Genomic DNA, 14,740 nt, shown 5'->3' with positions numbered 1-14,740 from the left:
ATTAAAATCTCATTACCCTGACACTGAGTACCCTGAATGTACTCAGCTTTGGCTCTATGCTCCCTTCTTAAGTTTTGTAATCCTTCTTTATTTCTGGCACCTGGGAATGTTGCCTTCTTTCTTTACACAAGGCTCATATTTTAGGTAAAATTTTATTTTTAATTACTTTATCTGTTTTGTGAAAAGGAAATTATACATGTCAATGCAAATCACTCTGTTGTACACAAATTCCAGAAATACCTTTACAAAATGCAAAACTTATCATATTGTTCTCCTACTTAACATTCTCAATGTTGTTTCATTGGCCTTAAGATAAAGTCCAGGCCGGGCGCGGTGGCTCACGCTTGTAATCCCAGCACTTTGGGAGGCCGAGGCGGGCGGATCACAAGGTCAGGAGATCGAGACCACGGTGAGACCACGGTGAAACCCCGTCTCTACTAAAAATACAAAAAAAATTATCCGGGCGTGGTGGCGGGCGCCTGTAGTCCCAGCTACTCGGAGAGGCTGAGGCAGGAGAATGGCGTGAACCCGGGAGGCGGAGCTTGCAGTGAGCCGAGATCGCGCCACTGCACTCCATCCTGGGTGACAGAACGAGACTCTGTCTTAAAAAAAAAAAAAAAAAAAAAAAAAAAGATAAAGTCCAAAGTCCCTTACCTAGGAAGTAGTAGAGCAGAGCAGCTTAGAGCATGGCTTCAAGAGTTAGAATGATCTCAGTTTGTATCCATGTATGATTTCTCAACTATGTGACTTTGGACCAGTTAACATCTTAGCCAGTTTTGTCATCTGTAAAACAGAGATAATTCTAGCACCTACTTCATACAATCACTGTAAACTCTAAATGAGACAAGGTTGTGATCAGTCTGCAAGAGTGGAATGAACTTCCACTCCAAATTTGGTTCAGATTGATGATGCCAAACATGCACCAAAGGGTACAAAATGGTCCATGACTCATATAATAAGGCTTTCTGGGGAGAGCAGAGCAGGTCCAAGCAGGCCCAAAAATGGCTTGAGAAAGCAGGAAAAAGATACGTGGCTTGGCTTTATTGTGGTTTGGTGTGAGGGTACAGACTTGTAATTAAAGACAACACACGTAAAACACACAGCATGGTGCCCACCATCATAGGCAATAAATGTTGGTTATCACAATAATATTGTTATCATGATTTGGAAGAATTTTCATGACCTTTGTAATGTCATTTTTCCCTATTACCCTCCTCATTCTACCCTCCAGCCATACTTCAGTTTTCTTGGATTCTTAAAGATAACATGGTCTCAGTGTATATCATCTTGGTTTCTTTATCTGCAAGAACTTCCATTCCACCCTTTTACTTAGCTAGTTCTCAATCTCTCTTTAGGTTTTAACTTAAGTAGAATTTCTTTCAAGAGGTCTTTCCTGACTCCTCAACAAGTTTACACTCCCACCTCTGCTCTTACACACACACACATACACACACACACACATTGTAATTCATTTATTTGTACTTTTTCCAACTGTTTTGAAGGCTTTATGGTGACTGAATCTCTCAAACCTGGCACAGTGTCCAGCACATAGTAGATGCTCAATAAACATTTGTTGACTGATGCAGTATCTCATTTAATCCTCTTAATGCTGTAAGTCAGGCATTATTCACTTTGCCAATGGAAAAATATAAGCTCAGAGAAGTTAAATAATAACTGAGTTGCACATAGATATTAAATAATATATCAAAACTTAAAGCCCAGATTTTCTAACCCTTCCCTTCATTAAACAGCATGCTTTCCATCTCTCTTTGTTGTTACTGTTGTTTGCCTGGTTTGTTTATTTGTTTGTTTGTTTTGAGACTGGGTCTTACTCTGTCACCCACACTGGAGTGCAGTGGCATGATCACAACTCTCTGCAGCCTCAGCCTCCCAGGCATAAGCTATTCTCCCACCTTAGCCTCCTGAGTAGCTGGGACTATAGGTGCATGTCACCTAGCCCAGCCAATTTTTTAAATTTTTTGTAGAGATGGGGTCTCTCTTCTGTCTCTTACTGGATCCATTATAATTAAGGTAGATGAAGTAGAAATAAAGTGGATTCCCACCTAAATAGTAGGATTTGAGAGATACAGGAAGCTTTCTTATCAACTTGCTCCCTCATCAAGAACTGATACCAACATTTTAGCTTACAAGTTTATCTGTTAGTTTACATTAACCTACATGAATGACCCTTGGTAAGGAGAATACAAAGATTACGCCCAATTTTCAAAGCTTCCAAATTTTATTTATTCACCTGTTCAGATTGACTCCCCAAACCCTGCACACTCTTGCTCCAACCCACCTGTTCAGTTGTCCCCAGCCAGTCTACCCCTTGTCCTGCATTGCTCACTGCCCCTTCACACTTCTGTGCATTTGTCCTTACCCATCACTCTGCCTAGTGGGTTTTTTTATTTTTATTTTTTTGATGGAGTCTCACTCTGTCACACCAGGCTGGCATGATCTCAGCTCACTGCAACCTCCGCCTCCCAGGTTCAAGCTATTCTTATGTCTCAGTCTCCCAAGTAACTGGGACTACAGGCACAAGCCACCACACCTGGCTAATATTTTTGTATTTTTAGTGGAGGCGGGGTTTCGCCATGTTGGCCAGGCTGGTCTCAAACTCCTGACCTCAGGTGATCCACCCACTTCAGCCTCCCAAAGTGCTGGGATTACAGGTGTGAGCCACTGTGCCTGGCTTTGCCTGGTATTTTTTTCTGCTTTCTTCATCTGGATAAGTGACTCATGATTCAAGAAGACAGCCTCTATTTAACCTCTATTAAATCGCCACAAAAATAATGCATCCCCATGAACCTGAGACCTCTACAAAACAAGGCAATGACACTCAGCATCATGGTTACTGCCCAGTTAGGGCTGCTCCTTTCAAAACCATGGATGGATTCCACCACTTACTTTGTAGCCTGAATTTAACAACCAAAAAACCCCAGAACTCCCCGTCCCAGGCTCTGAATCTCTTACACAGCCAGTTTCCTTTCCTCTGTGTCACCTAGAAGAATATCTTAGCCATTCACAGAGAAGGCAGCAATGAATGGACACACCAAGGCAATAATAAAAATGGACTTGTAACCAACACAGTTTTCTTCCTGGAGAATCATCCTCATCGTGTGTCACAGCTGGATAACTTGTGCTTAGGAAGGGGTTCTTCCCTGGAAAAAGGAAGAAGTTGCAAATCCTAAGAGCAACTGGGATCCCATCTTTGTGTTGATCACCAGTCTTTCACTCTCAGGTTTTTACCTGTGATGATCAAAAGGGAAAAGCTCCTGCACTTCCCTGTATACACCACATGAGGGCCACAGAGTCAAATCAGACCAAGAAGCAGCAGCAGGGAAAAGGAGGCAAGAGATGAAGGTGAACCCTGCTTGAGGCTGGTAGTTCTGTAGTCTCATTCACATTGCTCTATTCTTTCCTTATCTTCCAGGACTTGGGCAATGTGTCCTCCGCACTGAGTCTGGGCTAGAAATACACCTCTCCAGGTTGAGATTTTCCCATAAAATAATGAGGTATTGTCTAGCTGCTCCTACAAGGTTTTCTAGGAGAAAAGCAGAAAAGGCCTAACTTCCCTCTAAAATTGTCTAGAGTAATAGGTCTAGATATGTGTATGCTCTCCAGTCTCCTTTCTGACTCTAACAAAGGCTCTGGCAGCATGGCAGAGTAGTCAGGAGCCCAGGTCAGGAGCCGGATACCCTGGGTTCAAATTCCAGCTCTGACCTTGGGAGAGTTACTTAACCCATCTATGCCTCAGTTTCTTCTGCGAAGTGGCTGTGATAGTAGTACTTACCTCATAAGGGAGCTCTGAGGTCTAAAGGCACTCAGCTCAATAGTTGGTAAGGACACAAAAGTTGTCTGCATGATTATGACTTTCTCCCCCCAAAAAGTACTTCAAATATCAGAATCCTATCAATGGTCCCTTGGTGGAGAACTGCTGGTCCAGGACAGGCATCCTGAGGATTTTTTTTATTCCTCTTCTCTTATTCCTTCTCTTCCTTCTGACCCAGAAAAAAGCCATAACATGGAGGTTAAGAAACTGGACATTGAAGACAAGCACACATTATCTGAAGTAAAATACTTGTTCCATTCTCGGTGTGACCTGGAAAAGCAATTTAATCTTTAGTGCCTCAATTTCTTTGTCTGTGAAATGGGGAGAGTATGGTAACAATTACGCCTCATAGGTATATTGTGACTATTACATAAGATAGTGCATGGAAAGCTCTGATAAGAGTGCTTGGCATATTGTAATTGCTCATTAAATGTTAGCTATTATTGCTATTCATCCTACATTCCACAAGCATTTACTATGCACCAACCAAGCACGAAGCACTCTTAGACACTGGTCACTATTAAAACAATCCCTATTCTTAAGGAGGTTAAGAGCTTCCAAGTTAAGATTTGCCAAGCCTTCATTCACCTTGTGGAAGCCACAGTTACTATGACCTTGTTTGGAGAGACAGGCACTCAGACAGGCCCATCTCAGACGATCCTTTCCTTGCAGAATCTGTTTCAGAAAGGCCACTCCGCCTTGGACCTCTTCCTTTGTGGGATCCAGGAATCCTATGGTTTCCTCAGGCAGTTCTGGCCTCTAACTCTAATTACGTCTCTGCACTCAGGCTCTCTGACTCTACTGATCTACTATTTTGTGTCAGGAAAAATAGTAGAAACAGGATAGGAGAGTAGTTTTGAGATGTTCTAGCCAAACGCTAGATCTTCTGCTTCTATCTGAAAAGCTATTTAACCTCTCTGAGCCTGTTTCCTCATCAGTAAAATGGAGTAGAACATTACCTACCTCACAAGGCCACTGTAAGCATTAAATGAGTAAGCACATGACAGTAGGTTAGAGTATTGCCTGGCATGAAGAAAGCACACAGAAGAATTTGCTATTATGGATACATTTTTTCAATTGACTAGTAAAAATTATATATATTTGTTATGTGCAATGTATCTTGATATATGAATACATTGTGTAATGGCTAAATCAAGCCATTTAACATGTCCATTGTCTCACATACTTATTTTTATGCAATGAAAACACTTCAAATCTACTCTCTCAGCAATTTTTAAGTATACAAAATATTATTATTAACTTCGGTCACTGTGATGTACAATAGATCTCTTAAACTTGTTCCTTCTAACTACAGCTTTGTGTTTGTTGACCAAAATCTCCTGTAATAATAGTTATGGTTATTAACTTCAAAGCGAGTCAACATAGCGTGGACTCTACCTAACCTACCTGCAGAAGTCCTCCCACAAGTGTGGCTAATGATCCTGTTCTTTCAATTCACCAGTACTCTTCTCTGACACAGTTTGACAAGGCCTAGTCCTAGGGGACAGCAGAAGAGAAATATCGAGGACCAAGGGGCTGGAGGAAGGTAGAAAGAAGTGGCCACATAAACTCCATTAGCAGAAACATTCACCTCTCTCCAGCCCTGTGGGACCTCAGGAGCTAGATGGAACCATTTCTTTAGGGAAAGCTGGCAGTTGTTTATACAACCGCAAGCTGAGCGTCCAGGTGACCAGTCCAGCGTTTTCTCCCCACCACCTCCGTGCACACTTCTGTTTTTCCTCTTTGCAGAAGTCAGTGGGAACAAGACCCTTTCCTAGAGGATTTCAAGAGCCCAGCTCAGGTTTGGGACTTACGTCTCTGATGCTCTTGGAACCAGGCCAAGAAGACGTGGTCATTTCTACCTCCTACCACTAGAGGGCAGCGCTTCACCACAGAGACCCTTGAGCAGCCAAACACCTCACCGTGTGCGTGGAGAATCCTCCCCAAGGCCTGGACGCAGTTCTTCCAATTCCGTTTCCTCAAGGTTTGGCCTAGGATCTTGGACAGCACTTTATAATTACAGACATTCTGCCTGCTCAGGCCTCTCACCCCAGGCTGTGCCCCCGCAGGTATTCAGACATTTCTGTTGCCTGATGAGGAGAAAATGGGCTGAGGGAAGGGGGCAGAGGGACAGCGCCATCGGCCTGGCAGGACCCAGGATGGACTCACTCCCGTCGCCCCTGCGAATTGGGCGTGAGCATTTGATACAAAGGACGGGAAAGGAAAGCGACCCAAGGTGAGGGGCTGCTCCTCTCTGCAGCGCTAGAGCTTCACGTTTTAGACTTCCTCAAACCCTGTGCTCAAGCTGAGGGCCTGCTTCACAGAGGATTTCGTTGTAGAGTTTGGGGCAGTCCTTCATTCGCTGGCATAAAGTGGCATAATTCCTAAAATCGCATCCCCATGTCCCCAGTCCTCCTCATGTAGTGTAGCTTTTAAGTCATGTTGAACATGGGAACAAAGATCAGAGTGGAGTTTGGGATGGAAGGTCAAGGAGTCTTTGTATTCCAGGGCCTCTGAAGGGGTTTCCTAGGTGGGGTTGTCTATGGCGGTGCAGAAAAGGCCCAGAGTGGTCCCCGCACAGCTGACATCACTTTCTGGCCTCATCACTGTTACTACAGACCTTGTAAGACAACACCATTACCCCGGCAGGTGCAGGGTGAAGAGTGTCGGGCTAGGACACAGGAGCCTAGGTTCTAGCTCCAGAGCTGCCCTTGCCTGGCAGCGCTATTCTGGGGACCTTACAAAGCTAGTCTGGGCTTTGGTTTCTCAGATTCGAAAATAATGGCTCCTGTCAAACGGCAGCCCCTAATGGGAAGGGTTTAAAAAAAAACAAAAAACCTGGAATTTGTACCATTTCTAAATGCTAGCTGCTCAAGCCTTAGGAAGGTATATGAATGAAGAGTGGGGAACAGAGATTGGCTGAAGGGAAGCCATCTGCCAAGGTCATGGAAAGAGTGTGAAATGTCAGATTAGTCCGACTCTGCTCTCCGCTCTCAGACACACACACACTTCCCATTCACAGAGTTTAATTAATTTCTTCTGGCACAGAAATGTAGCACATCTGGAATGTTGTAGACTGCTCTGCAGATACTGTGCGTTTAGTATATTATTAACCTGCTATGCAACCACTCTTGTGATCACCTTCAGCAAGGTAGGAAATCTCTGGCAGCCACTCTCAAGGGCAGTGACTTCAACACATTCATGCATACCCCACCCTCAACACATTTTTGGGTCATTTGTTTCCCCACACGGCCATGGGCAAATCTCTTACCCTCTGTGGCCATCATGTGTAAAGATTTTTTTTTTTTTTTAGACAGAGTCTTGCTCTGTCACCCAGGCTGGAGTGCAGTGGTGTGATCTTAGCTCACTGCAACCTCTGCCTCCTGGGCTCAAACAATTCTGCCTCAGCCTCCCAAGTAGCTGGGACTACAGGCACCCGCCACCACTCCCAGCTAATTTTTGTATTTTTAGTAGAGATGGGGTTTCACCGTTTTGGCCAGGCTGGTCTTGAGCTCCTGACCTTGTGATCCGCCCCCCTCGGCCTCCCAAAGTGCTGGGATTACAGGCGTGAGGCACCGCACCCAGCCTGTTTAAAGCATTTTTACATTGGGAACTGGAATAAAGTTCTGTTCTTCTCCCTTATATTCAGGGAGCACTTCTCCCTTGCTTCTTCTCTTGCTACTCTCTCCCTTCTCCTTTTTCCTTCGTTCCACATCCCCAGAAGCATGATTCTATACTCCAGCCATTCTGAACTTCTTGTTTTCCCTAGCATAGCCAGTCTTCCTTGCCCTCAGTACATACAGTACCCTCTGCTTTGAATTCCTTTTCTTAAAACCTGTATTTTCCAACTAACTCCTACTCATCTTTCAGGACTCAGCTCTGACATCACCTTCTCTAGGAGGCTTCCCTTCCCTCTCTCAACCTTACTTCCCAGTTGTGATATTTCTTCTCAGTGCACCCAAAGCAACTGTACTTCTCTATCATAGACTGTGATGGTCTAACCAAGTTCTCTCTCTCTTTGGACCGTCGGCCTTTTATTCATTTGTGCACCTCCAGTGCCAAGCACAGGGCTCTGGTCTCCATCACACTGTCTTTCCTGCTGGGTTCGTGTTTTAGTATCGAATTACATGCTCCTCACCCAAAGCTTGCTCTTGATGTCAAGTAGAAAGTCATGGCTGTGCTCTTAGATACCCCAGCTTCTGTGGCAAGACTATGCTCCTGAGAAGCAAGGTTTTTAGTCTCCATCCCAAAAGCTGGAGGTATTTGTAAATCAGTTCTGTGAGCACCAGAAATTTCCCAAGAAGAGGAAAACCACATCCATGTTATAGGACTAGATAGTGTACAGGGAGATTTCCTGTGCCCTTTAACACACCAGACTAGCCTCAGATAAGATTATCTTTATTGATAGATTAGGAAATTGAGGCCCTGAGAGGGACTGACTCAGGGTTTCAGAGACAAGAAGTAGCAAAACTGTGACTAGAAATCAGGCAGCTTTGGTTCCTGGCCTTCAAGCCAGGGAGAATATTGCTTTCTCACTTTCCCCCCCACCTCCTGCCTACCTCTCCAGATGACAGTGTCCACGTTGTGCCTACTGAAGCCCCAGGAAGAGTCACAAAGCAGACAGCTCTGCAAGGGCCTGCCCTCCGTGGACTCAGGGAAGAACACTGTGTACTCTTCCCCTCTCCATCTCAGCAATGCATCAACCCCAGACTTGGAAAAATCAATGTTGGCGAGGACAGGAGAAAGATATGCTCAGATACATTTGTCATTTGAGGTGCCTTCAGACATACTCACCCAGCAGCAGCCCTTCAGCCTCTGTTCCCCATCAGAGCCACGTACTCAAACCAGAGCAACTGCTATGAGCAGGGCTGAATGTGGACATTGGAATGGTAGAATGCCAGGGTCAGAGGGATCTTAGAGGATCCATCCAACTCTCCACTGCACAGTTGAGGAGTCTGAGGCCAGGAGGTGAGTAACCTGCTCAAGATTACACAGCTGGGTGGTGACAGGGCCAGAACATGAATTCAGGTCATGGGATGCCATTCCCATCCCCTCAACTCTGGCTCACATTATGCAGGTATAACTCAGTGCCAGGAGGACTCCTTTCTTTCCCCTACACCATCGTGCCCAGCACACCTCTATCAGAGTTCAGTGCTTTCAGGGAAGAAGTGAAGAATAGTGGTTTAGAACACACGCTTAGGGTCAGGTGGATCTGAAAGTGTGAACTGTTCTTACAAGAAAATTCCTTGTCTGTTTGCAGTTTATCTGTAAAAAATCACACCATGTGCCAAGGACTGTTTTAATTACATGCATTAACATCTAAAATCATTAAAACTCATGCCACTGGTGCTATTGCCTATAGTTACTTTAGGCACAGAGAGATTCAGAAACTCGCCCAAGGTCACACACTCAGGAAGGGGCAGCAGTGGGCAGTGAACCCAGGTGATGCAGCTCTAGAGCCCGTGCTTTAACTACTGTGCTGTTGTGTGCACACCAAGATCCCTGCACTCCTACTTACCCAATCTGGCAAACACAAGTGCCTGCTTGCAGATGACAACACACCCAGATCATCATGTCTACTCAGCTGCTTGCCAGACAGTTGGTCAGGGTCTCCCACTGCTGGTCAGTGGGTAGAGAGAAAAGGAAAGCCATGAGTCAACTTGGCTTCTTTAAGGTGCCACAGACTGTGTTGCTGTGTTCCTCCATAAATGTAAATTTACAACACATCCTTTTATCACAGTCTGGTTTGCTTTAGGCTGCCTTATTTCTGAAGCTGAAGGACACAGTGGTATTTGGACACATCCAGGAAAAGCCTGGCAAATGGTGACTGCTTTTGACCCCAAAGAATCCCACAGTAATTTGGCTCCACAGTGGAAAGAGGCCCAGGCTGGGTACTCTCAAATGTCCCTCCCCCCAGCATATTAATTATTCATAATGTCCTTAAATACTCTTCTGTGATGAAATGTTAAGTGACACATTAAATATTCATCATGATGCATCTAACACAGGGCCAAGGGTAGAATTAAGCAGAACAAATGTGATTTCTGATTATATCTCTTTAATTCTAGGCACTGAACACCCCCAGGCAGCTAGGACTTCCATCCTATTCTGAAAGGAAGCCAAGAAAGTAGATTCCACAACATCCCTTTATGTGCTACCAAACTGTCTTTAAAATCTTGGCAAGAAGTCCTTTTCTTTATTTTTTTAGCTTTTAAAAATTAAAGTATAATTTATATGCATATACATATGCACCCACATAACCAACACCTAGATCAAGATATAGAACATTTCTAGCAGCCCAGAAGTTTCCCTCATGCTTCTTCGCAGTCAATACCCACCTCCCTGCGTGCACACGCGCGTGCACACACACACACATCACTATTTGACAGGAAGTTGCTTTTAAATCTAACTTAGATCCTTCCTTGTGATTGCTGTTCACTTCCTATCATTTTAACTTTGAAGGCAAAGGCCAGGTAGGCCACTGATTTGAAGCTTACTAAAGTGGAAGGATGGAGTATAGGGATGGAGTATAGGGATGGAGTATAGGAGGCTTTTGGAGGAGTCCAGGGAGTCCAGGGAGAGACGATGGCTTGGTCTGGAGCCACTGGGGTGAAGCTGAAAAGAAGGAGAGACTTGTTGGGGATGTATTTGAGAGGTAGAGGTAACAGGATTCAAAATGTGACATGAGGGGATGTATTTGAGAGGTAGAGGTAACAGGATTCAAAATGTGACATGGAGGAAAGGATGGAATCAGGCATGACCTGTAGGTTTTAACTTGAATGTCTTGATGTAAGGCTTGCCATTTGTTGGGAAAGGGAAGATGGTGGAGGAGCAGGTTTGAAGGCAGGGTGAGATCAAGAGTTATGTTCGGACTTGTGGACTTGAAATAACTGCTAGGCATCCAAGTGTAGAGTCTAAGTCATGCAGAGATCAAGGAGATAGCAGGCCTGGTGAGAGATGTATATTTGGGAATCATCTGCCTATAGATGGATTTTAACGCCTGGAAATGGCATGGAATCTCCCAGGACATACAGAGCAGAGAACAAGATCCAAGACAGTCCTGTGCAGACCCACTGCTGAAGCAGTCTGCCTCAATCCTCAAGCCAAAGGGGTAATTCCACAATCAAACTAGAGGCAGGTGCCTAGGGTAAGAATTGAAGCCATGCTTTCAACATTTTAAAAGTCTTGTTTTGTTAATAAAAACAATCAAGCAGACATGTGGATATTTTACTCTAGCTGGAGTTAGCTACCTATATAATTTTTAAATATCTGTACATGCATCTCCGTTTTTCTTCTATTTTCTTTCAAATATTTTGGTGTTTACAACCAGGCCCACTTTCTCATCTCAACATGGATTATGGCAGGTGCTTGAGAAGTTTCCGGAGGAGATGTCCAACACAGAAATGAGTTTCATTTTTTTTTTTTTTTTTGAGACAGAGTCTCACTCTTTGGCCCAGGCTGGAGTGCAGTGGTGGGATCTCGGCTCATTGCAAGCTCCACCTCCCGCGTTCACGCCATTGTCCTGCCTCAGCCTCCCGAGTAGCTGGGACTACAGGCGCCCGCCACCGCGCCCGGCTAATTTTTGTATTTTTTAGTAGAGACGGGGTTTCACTGTGTTAGCCAGGATGGTCTCAATCTCCTGACCTCGTGATCCACCCGCCTTGGCCTCCCAAAGTGATGGGATTACAGGCGTGAGCCACCGCGCCGGCGGAGTTTCATTTTTATAGAATTAGTAGAAACATAAGATACGGAAAATTGTGCTGTTCACAGAATTTGATTGGAATGGCTATCTGATCGAGGGCAATTTACTTAACTCTCTAAGCCATCGTGGCCCAATAGAGCTTTCTGAAAATGTTCTAGATCTGCACTGTCCAATGTGGCAGCCAGTAGTCATGAGTCTATTGATAACTTGAAATGTGACTGTGACTCAGAAATTTTTTTTATTTATTTTTTATTTTTATTTATTTAATTTTTTTGAGATGGAGCCTTGCTCTGTCACCGAGGCTGGAGTGCAATGGCGCAATCTCGGCTCACTGCAACCTCCACCTCCCAGGTTCAAGCGATTCTTCTGCCTCAACCTCCCTAGTAGCTGGGATTACAGGTACCCGCCACAGTTTCCGGCTAATTTTTGTGTTTTTTAGTAGAGATGTAGTTTCACCATGTTGGTCAGGCTGGTCTGGAACTCCTGACCTCAGGTGATCCACCCACCTCTGCCTCCCAAAGTGCTGGGATTACAGGCATGAGCCACCACACCTGGCCACTTTTTAATTTTAATTAAATCAAATTTAAATAGCAGCATGTGGCCAGTAGCTATTGTATTGAATAGAGCAATTCTAGGTCTTTATGCTCAACTATAAAATAAAGTGTTTATGCTAGAATCAATCTCTAAGCTTCCTGACATAGTTCCCAGCACATTGGCACATATTTGGCACTCAATAAATATTTGTTGAATAGATGTTTGTAGAATGAAAGTTAGCCAAATGAATAAAGATACGAACAAATGATTAATGTGTCGTCAGGGAATATCATAAATAGAATTAATTTAAGATAACTTCTTGGAAAACCAAGAGTTTTGGAGGCTGAAAAGAAACTCTGGCACTGGCTGCAAGTGGGTGGGGAACTCTTGGCAGTCATTCATGTGGGAACAGAACCAGGTAGAATCCAGATCACACTTGCCTTTCCACTTCCTCTATACTTGGAAAAGCAGCTTCCTCTTTGGGAGTATTTTCATAACCCAAGTCTCCCAGTGAGAAGGACTCTCAGTGCTGGAACTACAGGCTGGAAAGAATTTCAGGAAAGAGGGAACAATTATTAGGAAGCCATAGTGATGGCTGCCAACACTTGCATTCCTATGTGCAGGAAAGACTTCCTTCAGACACAGCTCAAAATAGCCACTGCCCCCAAATTTGCTGGTTAAAATAAGTAGGTAAGTCACAACCACCCATCTTGGCTTTGACTCTCTCTTCATTTCTGTCCTGAGGAGTCTCTCCCTTGTCAACGTGGATTGTGGCAGGTGCCTGAAAAGTTTCCAGAGGGGTTGACCAACACAGGAGGCAGGGTCCCTGTAACTAGAAGACCGAGCTGAAAATTTTGCCTTCGACAGAAACATGAACATGATAGGCGGGTGAGAGTAGGGTCATCGTGTATTGGTCTCTGCCTCCTCCATGAAGGAGCACTGCATCTCCACCACACACTGTTCTGCTCAGAACCAAAGCTGGCAAGCTTAGCTAGGCTTTCTCTCTCTCTCTCTCTCTCTCTCTCCTCTCTCCTCTCTCTCTCTCTCTCTCCTCTCTCTCCTCTGTCTCCTCTCTCCTCTCTCTCCTCTCTCCTCTCTCTCCTCTCTCCTCTCTCTCCTCTCTCTCCTCTCTCCTCTCTCTCTCTTCTCTCTCCTCTCTCTCTTCTCTCTCACCTCTCTCTCTTCTCTCCTCTCTCTCTCTCTCTTCCTCTAATCTATGAACTTTTGGCTTTTTTTGGTGGGGGGGTGATTCTTTATTGTGGTAAAGTGTACATAGCAAAATTTACCATTTTAATAATTTTTGAGGGTACAATTCCATAGCATTACCTACATTTACAATGTTGTACAAGCATCACCACTATCCATCTCCAGAACTTTTTCATGGTTCCAAGCTGAAACTGTGTACACATGAAACACTAACTCACCGTTGCCCACTCCCCCAGCCCCTGGTAACCACCATTCTATTTTCTGTCTCTGTAAATTTCATTAGTCTAGGTACCTCATATACATGGAATCATAAAATACTTGTCTTTTTATGACTGGCTTATTTCACTTAGCGTGATGTCTCTAAGCATCATCCATGTTGTAGCATATGTCAGAATTTTCTTCATTTTAAGGCTGAATAATATATTCTATTGTATGTATATGCCACATTTTGCTTATCCACATTTGGGTTGCTTCCACTTTTTAGCTATTGTGAATAATGCTGCCATGAACATGGGTGTACAAGTATCTGTTTGAGTTCCTGCTTTTAATTCTTTGGGGTATAGGCATAGAAGTGAAATTGCTGGATCATATGGTAATTCTATGTTTAACCATTTGAGGGAATGCTTTTATTTTTAAAGCCATTCCTAAATTCGTTTTTTATCCTTTAGTTCTTGAATTTTATTTGTAATTCTCAACTCCTATCTATGTGTATGTTTTCAGCATTTCATATCCTAGGTCTTACCTTGTCATCTAAAAGCTCAATTTCTTATTTCTTTTTACTTTTTAAAACAACTAATGGGTACTAGGCTTAATACCTGGGTGATGAAATAATCTGTACAACAAACCCCCATGACGCAAGCTTACCTCTGTAACAAACATGAACTTGTACCCCTGAACTTAAAATAGAAGTTAAAAAAAAAACTGTAGCTGCTAGTCTTTTATTTTAAAACTCATCTATATTACCTAATCTCATATGTGTTTCTTTAATCTATAAGCTTTTTGCTTCATTTTTAAACCATCTCCAACTAGTCCTTTTTATTTCAGTAGTTTATTTTTTTAACCTAGACATTGACATAGTTGGCTTCTTGTATCTGTGATGTGTCTCCCACAAATCTGTCACATTTCTGAGAGTTATAAATGTTTCTCTTCCAGAGTGCTGTATAAGGGGCGTTGGGAAGGTTATACTGAATGGAGGAGGAGGAAGACAGCGTGATGGGGGTTTGTCATGGATCAGGTTCCCTGGGAAACAGACTCTGAGACAGATTTGCATTCAGAAGGTTTTTGGGGGAGGGCACTCAGAACACTTGCAAGGAAGTGAGAGAAGCAGGACAGGGTGGAGGGAGAAGTCAACTGGGATGCAGTTGAAACAAAAGCCTAGTCCCCCAGGGAGCTCTGAAACTGGGATGGCCTTTCAGAGATATCCCAAATTGAGGCTGGGGGCTGGGCCTTTATTCATTAGGAACTTA

At 43.9% G+C, this 14,740-nt stretch overlaps 1 long non-coding RNA gene across 1 annotated transcript in view; it reads left to right on the top strand.

The window, feature by feature from the left end:
* The first annotated feature begins 8,280 nt into the window (after positions 1-8,280).
* The window catches only part of LOC134733829 (uncharacterized), a 30,350-nt gene continuing 23,890 nt past the window's right edge, over positions 8,281-14,740 (top strand). Inside the window, exon 1 of the long non-coding RNA XR_010117383.1 lies at positions 8,281-8,800. This is a non-coding gene — a long non-coding RNA (uncharacterized lncRNA). The remainder of the gene's footprint in view (positions 8,801-14,740) is intronic.

This window comes from Symphalangus syndactylus, chromosome 12 (assembly GCF_028878055.3).
Source record: "Symphalangus syndactylus isolate Jambi chromosome 12, NHGRI_mSymSyn1-v2.1_pri, whole genome shotgun sequence".
Classification (NCBI taxonomy): Eukaryota; Metazoa; Chordata; class Mammalia; order Primates; family Hylobatidae; genus Symphalangus; species Symphalangus syndactylus.
Note: the sequence above shows the minus strand (reverse complement) of the source record. Positions and strands in the feature narration are given on the sequence as shown.